Source organism: Phalangium opilio, unplaced genomic scaffold, assembly GCF_054372755.1.
Source record: "Phalangium opilio isolate 3A_F unplaced genomic scaffold, DU_Popi_V2 ptg000002l_1, whole genome shotgun sequence".
NCBI classification, from domain to species: domain Eukaryota; kingdom Metazoa; phylum Arthropoda; class Arachnida; order Opiliones; family Phalangiidae; genus Phalangium; species Phalangium opilio.
Genome location: NW_028324144.1, coordinates 14022081 through 14034592, shown reverse-complemented (window position 1 = coordinate 14034592; position 12512 = coordinate 14022081).

The following is a 12512-nucleotide window of genomic DNA, read 5'->3' as shown; positions in this document are numbered from 1 at the left end:
ATAGTAGAAATGACCAAGATACGGTAAGACTTTAACTTCAAAATCTGAATCGTCCGATGGCAATTTGACAATGGATTTCTGACAAAACTTATTTTTGAAGGAGCAAACGTCAAAATCAGAACCAAAAAGTTCATTTAAGACGCTATCAGTGGCCTTTGTCGCCTGGTTAATGAAAGCTATGACTTTAAAAATAGCCCGCTCTCTAACATTGCAAATGTCGCTGCATTCCCAATACGAAGCTTTTTCTTTGGTTTCAATAAACCCAGATTCGTTAATTACGATATTCGCTTTGGGATTTTTTTCCTCTGACACGTTTTCTACTGCATTGAATAGATTCGTGACAACCCCTAAATCATTAACTTGCAACAAGCGTTCAATGCTTCCATTCAGTCTTTTCTGGCTAATAAAGTTTCCTTTTTCATCAACCCATAATTCATTAACTTTTTCGTCGCGACCAGAGCTTTCTCGTAGCACCTTTATTACAAGACCATTTTCGTCGAACTGCAAAATTTTTCCATAGCGCGTTTCGTGCTCGTCGTTTTTTAAAATTCTGCCATCATTCCCCAAAGTAAAATATGTTGTCTCGTGATAAAAAGCTTCTTCGAGACTATTGTGAAGCCTTTTTCCCCCAATGACTTTGATAAAATTGTCACTATCTACCAATCCAATTTCTTGCACCTTCTCGGCAAAACTTTTGAAATCTTCAATAAGTAAAGAGCGCCTTGCCTGGAAGGCCGAATATATTTGCCTTTTTAAGTGGAATGTTTTTCCAGATAGCAACTGGAATTGGAGTTTTTGGGATGTAAATTTGGAACTTTGCTTTTTACAAGAATTAGCAGAAGTTTTTGTCGTCATCAACCGTTCCGTAAGTCGCGTGATCAGAAACCGCTTGAAACTTTCGGAAATCATCTTTTTATTTTTTGTTTTAAAAATTCCTTTGTTGAAGGAGATTTTTTTAACATAATAGTTGGCAGGGTTCGCACCACCTTTTCTTTGTCGCGAAGTGCCACCTATTTTAGGGGCCTGCAAAACCTTTTTAATTTTTGTTGAACTTGGCAATAAAGACTTGCGATTACGTCCATCACTCGATTTTTTACTCTGAGAGAGCTGTTTTTTTTTTATATAGTACCTTTTACACCTAACTCGGTTTGATACAGAGTTTTCCAAAATCTTATTCACCCTAGCCTGAGCTTGGTCTTTCAACGCAATTCGCTTTAAATATTTTAAGCGATTTTTTTGTTTCTTAGCACGTTGCCAAACCATTTTAGTTCTCTTTCAGAGACAGAAAGGCTTCTTTTAAAACAAGAAAGGACTCCCTCTCTGTTGAACCACGAAAAAAGGTCTCTCCGTTGAACCACGAAAAAAAGTTTCTCTGTTGGACCACGAAAAAAGGTCTGTTGAACCACGAAAAAAGGTTTCTCTGTTGGACCACGAAAAAAGGTCTGTTGTACCACGAAAAAAGGTCTCTTTGTTGAACCACGAAAAAAGGTCTCTCTGTTGGACCACGAAAAAAGGGCCCTCACACATTAACACAAACACAAATACAAACAATGAAGGAAGAAAAATTTTCTTACCTTTAAAAAGACACTAAGGAATTGCAATGTACAGCTTAGTCCGCTTTTAGAAAAGCGTCAAACCCAAGCCAACTGAAACAATGCTCAGCAAAACTTCACAGCTGAAAATAAGAAAACCCAAAACTCATAAAAATATAATTAGGCTTACCTATAACCTTTCACGAGTGAAGTGAATGTCTTTGTCTGAATTAGAAGCACGCGTGCCGTGATCGGACGAACTTCACATCTAGTTCAGTTCAGCTCAAATGTAGACCAAAACATTGAGACCAGCGTGGGAAATAAGGCGGTGGCACAGGGCAAATGACCAGTTTAAAAATTGCCTGGACCAGTTTAAAAATTGAATCGGAGGGGGGTCAGTGGTCCACAGGACCACTAAGAAAATTCAAGGGTTTACACAGTCCAGACATTAGCTAATATATTTTAATTATCCACTTCTTCAATTTAGCAGACGACGCGCCCTGGTCAGTGGTCATGGACCAGTTTATTTATTCCAGGCCAGAGGGGTCACTGGCCCAATGTCCAGTTTAAAACAATTCCTTATTTCCCACCCTGATTGAGACAAAAATTTATTTGTAGCAGTCGCACTCGCTGGGGCCTACTTAGCCATAGCCGACTCGATCACGCAACCACCTGTGCACGTTTTCCCCTCCAGTAGTCCAGGCCCATCATCCTCCTTACTTGATGGAAAATTTCAGCTGGTGAAGTTGCTACCGATCTTCTCCAAGCTTGTGTTTATACTCTATGGCAGGTTGATCCTTTAAATCTCCCACCGTGGGAGATTTAAAACGGCATTATTTTATTAACCATCTTCGGTCAATATTCTGCTCCGTATAGTATGTTTCATGTGACGCTCTCATTGTACAAACAAACAGTTGATAGCATATTCGAACTTAAACTCTGTATTATCGGTTTATTCGCACTGAAGTTCTTTCAAGATCCATAGTTTGAAGTAAATAATTTTATTACTACCCGTTTTGAGTAAAGGATAGTTAGTGGCGGTAACCACCTTAAATAGATAGGCTCTTATGCCTCTCTGTGGTTGGCAGTAAGTTTGACAACGATCATTTTTACATTTGCGCAGAATTTTCAACGTAAACCGTTTACGTTTTTGCTATATTCACGTTGGCGTTTGCTTATCCTCCTAAATTGTTTTGAATATTGTCAGTATTCCATTTAATTATTAAAATTCTAGCCAAAGTGGGTGACAAGATCATTTGTTAACATATAGGGACTTGGCAGTACTACGTCATGCAACGTCAGGCTACCTTCCACTAGTGCTAAAAAACATACCAGGAGGAGGGGCTTATGTAGCTTTCATTCTGTTAAAAAAGCATACCATAATGGCGCTGGGGGCGGAGTTAAGCCCGAATTGCCAAGTCCCTATTTTCCAGAACATGTTAAGTTAACGCTGCACTTTTGCAACGTTAACAGCAATAGGGTTGATAATTGATTATTTACTCAAATTCAATTCAGAAGACTTCATCATACATTAACATATTTTCCTTCATCAACTGTACATTCAAGTAATTATTTTTATATTTACTGGACATTTCATTTTAAAATGCTTGTTCCACTAGATTTAGATCAATACTAATAATATGATAATCATTGGTAAGTGACTCTTTTTACTGCGTCTAAACTTGTGTTCAATTGATTTCAGCTATGACAAGGTGTAAATTGGAAGTAATTTTAATTGTAAGAATAGAACTAAACTTAAATATTGAATAGCTGTAGGATTTGGATCATATGGTTTTATTTTTAGAATTTCATACAGCCAAATAAGATGGAAATTTACGATGTGAATATACGTCAAACATAGTACATGAAACACACAATAGGGTGCAATGTCAGAGCACCCTCCTGGCTTATCGTCCTGATAGAAAAAAAACCTTAAATTTAACCCATTCAGTATTTTCTAAACAAATATTCTTGAAATAACTGCATATATATAAAAATTATCACATAAATGAAACTATGACGTAAATTGCTATTGATTAATGACGTGAATAAAAAGTGAACTATGGCATAAGGTTTAACCACCCTCAGATACAGGTAGTTATTATATGAAGGCATTTATTTGTTAAAGTTACATAAAAAAGACATTATTTATTTTTATTGCACTTTTTCCCAAATGTTTCAAAGATGCATCTTGGAGGGAAATTTTATAAAAGGCCCCCCGTGACTTCACAACCCTAACCCTCATGACTTAAATAAATTACTCCTTTGTTTTCCAATAGTTGTTTTATTGGGGAAAAGAACTTTATAATAATTAAAAATTAAAATTAAATATTTTTTAATGAAAAGAAAAAAAACAATTAGAAAAAATTATAATAATGAAAAAAAAAATCAAATAATGTAAAATAAAACTTTTGTTCAACAAAATTATGAAAATGAAAAAAAATTATCATTTATAAAAAATTATTCTTTGTTGATTTTGACCCTGTAGTAAAATTAATATATTATTAAAAATTTGCTTAGTCTAAAGCAAAATTATCAAACAATTATGCACACGTTAAAATTAAAAGACTAACTGTTTAAAGGTTGTTAAAGGGAGAATGAACTGATCATGAAACCATTTTTTTGTTAAATTTATATTTGTTAAATAACATCAAAATCATTGATAAAATTTGCACCAAATTCTACTGTCAATTGGCCATATGTCTAATCAGCGCCACTAGCGGATGCTCTGAAAAGTACTCCCATAGAGTCTAGGTATATTTAAGCGGGTTTGCAGAATTTCCGTCAGATGGCGCGGCGTTCGAGCCACCTGGCGATGATTCTGCAAACCCTCTTAAATATACCTAGTCTCTATGGGAGTAGTTCTCAGACCATCCGCTAGTAGCGCTGATTAGACATATGGCCAATTTATTTTATATTATTTTTCAGTTTCAAAAGTCGATTTTCTAATGGTGTAAATAAATTCCATAATAATTATTTACAGATAAGTGCCCCGCAAAATTAGAATATCTCTTATTGTTGAGGAAAAATACTGTACTTTTATAAAAACCTATTTTAGGCAAACTGTACTTTTATAAAAACCTATTTTAGGCAATTAAAAATGCACGCTGTTGCTAAGCTAAGGCAAACTAAAAGCACCCCCTTTAAAAAAAACACAGTCAGCCTTTCTCGAAAATTTGAATTATGCTTAGAGAGCAAACTTTTGAAACTTTGAAAAATTATAAACAATTAATTGGTATAAGTTTATCGATGATTTAGAAGTTATTTTTGGTTGTCTGACCATTTTTTTCACCCTTTTCAAGATATAAAATCATTGTTTTGTCTACTAACGGAAAGCTTTCGTCTTTTAAAATCAGATACAGCAGAAAAAGTATTGGTAAAATGAGCACGAAATTTATTTTTGGTAAAATTTCCATGTAGACCATTCCCTTAAATACTTGCCGAGAAACCAACTCACAGGGGACGGGCCGCCATATTAGGAGAGTTCCCTAGCGCCAAGAGGCAACGCTAGATGGTGCTCGCGTTCGCTACGCGTGGGACTGTAGACGACTCACACTACCATTTGCGGTGCTAGGCTAATATGGCGGCCCTTCCACTGTGCTGTTTACTTTTCTTATTGCATTATTGGAATGGTCTATTGGTCACCTATCTCCGACGTTATATTTTTGTAGTCAACATTAATTTTAATGAATTTTTTAATTTAATATAATAATTTTAAATGCCCTCAGGTAATACTAGTCATAAAAGTTTGTTAGAATCCCTCTGTAGAACTTACGAGTCCAGCTCCTCCTCCAACTGCCGGATGAACTTTTCATCCACAACTGCGGACCCCGCCGCCCCCACCGACTCATCCGCCCCCTCCGACTCATCCGCCCCCTCCGACTCATCCGCCCACTCCGACTCATCCGCCCCCTCGACCTCCATCCCCACCTGGGACTCCACCGCTCCCACCTGGGACTCCGGAGGCCCCACCTGGGACTCCACCGCTCCCACCTGGGACTCCGGAGGCCCCACCCGGGACTCCACCGCTCCCACCTGGGACTCCGGAGGCCCCACCTGGGACTCCACCACCACCTCCGCCCCGGTGGCCACGGGAATCTGGGAGCCCGTTGGCATGGAGTTTTCAGCCGCCCCATCCGCCGCAACTTGCGGGCCCGCCGGCCCCACCCCTCTTTGTCTTCGTGGGCCTGTTTATTAATAAATAAAATTAAAGAGTACGTATAGCATTTGAAAATTTACATCGTTTAGCAATGAATGAAGTACTATACCATGTCGACCCCAGCAATTGCGTGCTAGATGGCCGTAGCGTTGGCAGTGGTTGCATCGGCGTTTCTTGCCGATGCCGCCGCTACGGCCACGATTTTCGCCGCGCCCGACGCCCGACGGTCGCATCTCGACGGCCTCGCGGCCCCTACCGCCCTCACGGCCCCTTCCGGCCTCGCGGCCCCTTCCGGCCTCACGGCCCCTTCCGGCCTCACGGCCCCTTCCAGCCCCGCGGCCCCTTCCGGGCCCCCGCCCTCTTCTGGGCCCAAGACCCCTTCCTCGCCCCGTTTCCAGGCCATTAAAATTCACATTTACGGTGGAATGTGCACCGGTGACTGTGAAATATCGTTCCATTTTAAACTAAATTTGGAAATAAATAAAGGCTTTTGAAATGAGATTTCGTGGCAACTCTGGTGTGGAAGGAACAAATTTTTTTTTGCGATAAATTATATGTAATAATTTTAGAGTGAAACACAACAACAGTATTTGAAAGCAAGTACCATTTATTATTCAGACGAGGATTAGAAACCCGGTATAACAAACCAAAATTTTCTTTCATAAATTATATGGTTAGTGCCATATAACACTAAACCTTTTACATGGAAAATACTTACTACGGTTTATGAAACAATATTTGGTTTATTATGCGTGGTTTCTAATCCTCGTTCGTAGAGGACATTATACAAAACCTGGTATAAAAAATTAAACTATGTTTGACAAACTTTGGTAAGTTCCAAATCACGTTTAATCTTTTTCGTGTGAAACACCGTCCACGGTTTCATTATAGCACATTTTTTTTATTACACCCGCTTCAGACGGTGTAAAAACGTGGTATAATAAAAACGTGGTATAATAAACCGAAGTTTGTTTCATAAACTGTGGTTAGTGCCAAATTACTATGAATCTTTTTCGTCCGAAACTTTAACCACAGTTAAAGAAAGAAACTGCGGTTAATTAATTCAAGATTAAACTAAGTTTTTACACGCCGTCAGAATATAGGTTTATTAAACGAGGTTTATACACCTCGTGTGAAAAGGGTATTTATACCCTCTTCAGATGAGATGTAAAAACCTCGATTAATTAACCAAATATGACATGTAAAAACCTCGATTAATTAACCAAAGTTGTTTCATTAACTGTGATTAAAGTTAGACAGGAAAAGGATCCAATGTAATTTGTCAGTACACCTCGTCTGAAGAGGGTATTAGGCGAGTTTAAAAACCTGGTATAATTAACCAAATTTGGGTTTATGAACTATGGGTACTGCCAAACGACTTAAAACCTTTTCCATGTGAAAAACTAAATACAGTTTATAAAAAAACTAAGGTTTATTAAAGCATAGCGCGGCTCCAGTGGATCCCCTACAAGTTGGCTTTCCTCAGGAACTACAGTTTTGTCTTGCATGTATAATTCGCGCCCACTAGCCTTCGCCAAGCCAAACCCGGAGTTTAGGAGGAAAGTCCCCTTGTAGGGAATCCATTGGAGCCGCTATGCTTTAAGCAAGGTTTTTATGTCCTCTTCAGACAAGGTTTAAAAAAAAGTATAATAAACCAAATTTGTTTTCATAAACTGTGGTTAAATTACATTGAAATTTTTTTCCTGTGAAAGAAAAACCACAGTTTATGAAAATATCTTTGATTTGTTACACAAGGTTTTAACACTTCATGCCACGAGGGCTTGACGCGGCATGATTCATGTTCTCTTAAGAAAGTTCAGATAGCTGCAACGGACAAAGTAAGCAACGCGCACTAGCCAAGGCTTAACATCTATCTATATGGTCAAGAAAACGTTTTCAAGGATTTGAAAGTAGATATATAAACTATGTATCGCGTGCAGAGTGTGAAATAAGATATTCTCTGCATAAAATTATATAATTTGTTACTAAATTTTAAATTGGAAATAATAAGGAAATAAAATTAGAAGCTCCGCATTAAAACCACTTACTTGTTTTTTCGCGTCCAAAATAGGAATGACTGCGTTCAGCAAGCATCAGCAATGCACCGGTTTACTACGGCATTATTATTCTCTCTAACCTGCCATTTAACCAGTTTTTTTGATAGGTCTAGCTGAACGTTTTCCAAAAAAAAACCGCGAGAAAGCGTTAGATGCTGCAGGGATTGTTTATTCGCTAATAAAAGTAGAGTTTAATGTTTGAAGCAACATATAAGGGAAAAAATTGGGAACCGATATATTTTTATTGCTTTTCTTGAATTAGAATTTAGAAGAAACCACATAATGGTTTTAAAACTGGCGGTTTAACAAGTTTGTCCGGTTTCAAGCGACTTCTCACGGTAAAAATTGATAAACATATATCTTTCACAGAACAAATAAAACTAAGCCAGATTTCTGCTGGATAATGGATAGTGTAATTATTTGAAGTAAATTTTTCCTTCTGATTTAATGAAGTGAAATGCAAGTGAAATTTAAATTTTTTAGAAGGGAAATTATATTTTGATATAGTAAGCAATAAGTAAACAAAGCTAAGTAAAACCTATCACCAAAGGTAAAAGTTTCCTAGATTATACAAAATCCCCCTACTGCCCTGTCATAATCCCCCATCATAGTGAAAATAAGAAGGTAAGAATACAATATCAAAATAATCTAAAAAAACTAGAGGCTTCCTAATCAGCAGAGCGAATGATAGTCTAATTAGATCCTTGACTTTCATTCATTGCAGGGTAACAAATAGGTTGAGTTGTGAGTGAAAATAACGTAGAAAGTTGCTAATATGTAACCATTTTTGATTTGGAATTGTTAATTGGTGTTGCCGCTGACATTCGCTATTGCCTTTCAGTTTGACAGTACGTTTGATCCTAGCGGAACATTCATTACCACAAACTTAAATTTTGCGCCTTTTGAATATTGGGAAAAATGCTTTCTAGTGATAATTTAATTAATTGTTGGTATGAAGTAGGAAAATGGAGTCTTTCATCTTTATTTACTTCCGAAACAATATTAAAACCTTTTTCAAAAAATATTGATGTTTACGTTTATTTAGTTCCGATATAATATTACACCATTTAAAGTTAATTTTACCCTAAGTATACTTCGTAAAGTTTAATTTAACGGTTTATCTAGTGTTGATTTACTTTAATACGAGCTGCAATAAAATATTAAATTGAATTGTATCCTGGCATGAGATTTGAAAATGTTTTAGCGGGTGTTTAAATTTCATGACGATTTTTCCGTCATTGTTGTCACAGGCCACCAAAAAACTATTATTTTGGATTAATTTGACGTTAATTATAGTTATTAAGCTCTCTTACTAGAGTTAATTTAGTTTACTACATAAGTTGAACAAGAAATTCTCCTTAGCAGAGCTTTTGACCCAAGCGGAACATTCATTACCGCAACCTTTTTTTGCGCCTTTCGAATATTGGGAAAAATGCTTTCTAGTGATAATTTAAATAATTGTAAGTATTAAATAGGAAAACGGAGTCTTTAATTTTTATTTACTACCCAAACAATATTAATTTAAAACCTTTTTCAAAAAATATTGATGTTTATATTCATTAAGTTCCGATATAATATTACACCTTTTACAAAGTTAATTTTACCCTAACTATACTTCGTAAAGTTTAATTTAACGGTTTATCTAGTGTTGATTTACTTTATAATACGAGTTGCAATAAAATATTAAATTTAATTGTATTCTGGTATGAGATATGGATTAAATTTTGTATTCTGGTATGAGATTTGGAAATGTTTTGGCGGGTGTTTAAATTTCATAACAATTTTTCCGTCATTGTTGTCACAGGTCACCAAAAAACTATTATTTTGGATTAATTTCACGTTGATTATATTTATTAAGCTCTCTTACTAGAGTTAATTTAGACGCAAAGCTTAATAGATCGTTTGATCCTACCGGAACATTCATTAACACAAACTTTTATATTTTGCGCTTTTGAATATTGGGAAAAATGCTTTCTAGTGATAATTTAAATAATTGTAAGTATTAAATAGGAAAACGGAGTCTGTGTGAAAGATAAGTGTAGTTTCAACTTTAATCTTAAATTTAAACCAATACCAATATATTGGTTTAGCCAAATATCGGTAGCGATGGGCCAATACCAGTTTAAAGCAATTCCAATAATATATCAGTTTAGTCAAGTATAGGTATCGGCGCATCTCTATTTTTTAGGAAGGCTTTACTTTTTATCACTCGCACACATAGCAACACTATCCTGAATACCATTATAAAACAGTTATTGCAACAGCTGCGGAGCTTCTGAAATTTTGAAATACTTTTAATATAAATTAGAGATAAGTTCTTCAATAGCAGTTCTTTTTCTAAAACATACCTTCGCTTCGCTATCCTAAAGATCAACAATCATCACTATTTTTAACATTAACCTTAACTGTGGACCTTAAACCTTCAGTTCAAGAAATAAGAGCCTACCAAGGCCAAACTAGACACTGGTGACTGGAGGCTCTGGAGCTGGGGCCCTGGGGGTGAGAAAAACTACCTACGAATTCTAAGCCTTGGTCTTCCAAAAACCAATATCAAGTAATATAATGAAATTAATTACCTTTAGTTTTATAAGTGGATTGCTTTTTTCAACAAAATTTCGACCTAATAGCAAATTGTTTCTTAGCAAGGGTGTTACAGAAAATTTATAAAATGAAATAAACATTTTAAGGCGCTAAAATTGTACTAAACAAGCGTCGACTGCTCAAAAACAGTTTCAACCATGGAGCCTGTATCTTCATAAAATACAGGCTCCATGGTTCAACTTACACAGACTGAAGCAAACTGAAAATGTCAACTTAACTTGTTATCAGGCATAATCCTAGGCCCTCGCTTGTTCTCAATCTATTTGAAAATTGAAGAAATGGGTATTAGCGCGCTAACAGGTTAACCTGACGTTTAACTCAAGAGCCGTACTTCCGTAATTAAGTAAAATTAACATACTTAGACTTAATTGCTTCTGATTAGACTAGCCGATCGCACACCCTGAATACTTAATTGTTAAATTAAGAGTATTCCGAAAAGTAACTTCGCTCTAGTTTTCTAGTAAGAGGTGGTTAAATATCACGAAAAACCCCATGTTAATCTCCATAGGAAAATTGGTAAAAGCATGTGAATTTTGCTTTAACGTTACAAAAGAGTATCAAGTCATATCTACAAGGGCCTACCGGCCCTGTAGAATAAATGTTAGCAATATTTTAATGGTTGTTGTTCGATTAGTGGTTTTTGACTAATATTGAATTAGAAGATTTCTATACCAAACCCGGTTTGATTAAACGATCTATAATTTGAAGAATAAACAAAAATTCCACCTTTAAAAATTTCGAATAATCGCCAGAAACAATTATTACCAAAAGCGGATTATGCTTCACACATGCTACGTAAGCCCTACTTTTCCATAGCTTTGGCCATGGATTTCATGACATTCCCCAAGTAAAACTAAGCAGACGAAAAAAAGCTTTTAACCAATCATAAGCCCGCTTTAATGCCAGACCAATCGGCGACGGCTATTACCAGAAGTTAATGACTTCTTATCCTGGGAAGTATTGGACACTAAGCCTTTATATAGTATCCATCTCTGCCAGTCAAAATTGCCTATGGCAATCGTAAAATAGGGTCGAAAGTTTCCTCCCCACTTGGAAAACTATCTAATCTACTGAAAAAAATCCCATGCCGAGAGGCTGTGGCACTCAAACTGTGGGGCGTGTTTCGATCGATGAAAAGCTGTCTGTCTTGAACTCTATGAAAATCCATTAGAATCCGTGGGCCTAGGACCCCACACTAGTTTGACCGGAATTTCTAGCAAACTATTAACAGCTGTTCTTGTCACCGTTTCTGATTCGTTACCTCAAACCACAGGACACACCTTAAAGTTTCGTTACTTGTCCGCTGCTGGCGCGCAAATCAGCCTGCCAGCTCAAAATGAGGGAAGCTCCGTAGGTCGCGCGGTGATCGGACCTAATAAGAAGTTGGCTAACAGAGATGGTTCCGGATATGGTTAGAGTCCAATACTTCCCAGGATAAGAAGTAATAAACTTCTGCTGTCACTATTTTCTTGCATGGGACCTCGACTCGACCTCGCCGTCGACATAACCGGAAAGCTCGGAAGGCAAATTTGCGGTATCGTTCGGAAGTCTTTATAATATAATCAACGTTATAAAGCTCAAATTCGGAACATTTTCGAGTCATTTATTAAGTCTTCAACTAAATGTTATAAGCTTTTTTTAATTTAAACAGAAAACTAGCTCTGCGAATAATAGTAGACTCGAAAACTACAATTAGCCTTGGCTAGGTATCAGCGGTATCCCGATTCTCGAGCCGCCGGCGGCTAAGCTCGCCGTAGCCGCGGGAATAGAAAACATTCCTTGTAAAAATCAGATACAAGGCGTCTTAAATAGTCCAAGCAAAAGCTACCCAGATTGATAAGATCTTTGTTCCTTACTCCCAAATAATCTTTGGTATTGTGAATAGTTTTATCTAAAGAATATTTTAGACACTCTACTCAGACTTTGTAGTAGTTCCCTAATTTATGTACCGGGTAAATTGGTTCTTAAGGCGGAAGGATCGCAAGGGTCCGAAAGAGCCGCGTTACCGAATTTTGTTCCTCCGCGTAAGGGGAGGTTCTTTCCTAGGAGCCTAGAGAATATCGTGTAGATCCCCCAGGCACCTGTTACGTACTTCATGTGTAAAGCCTAATCGGCTTCTGTTATTACGCGTTTGACCGAATTACTCGAATCTAATTAAATAAA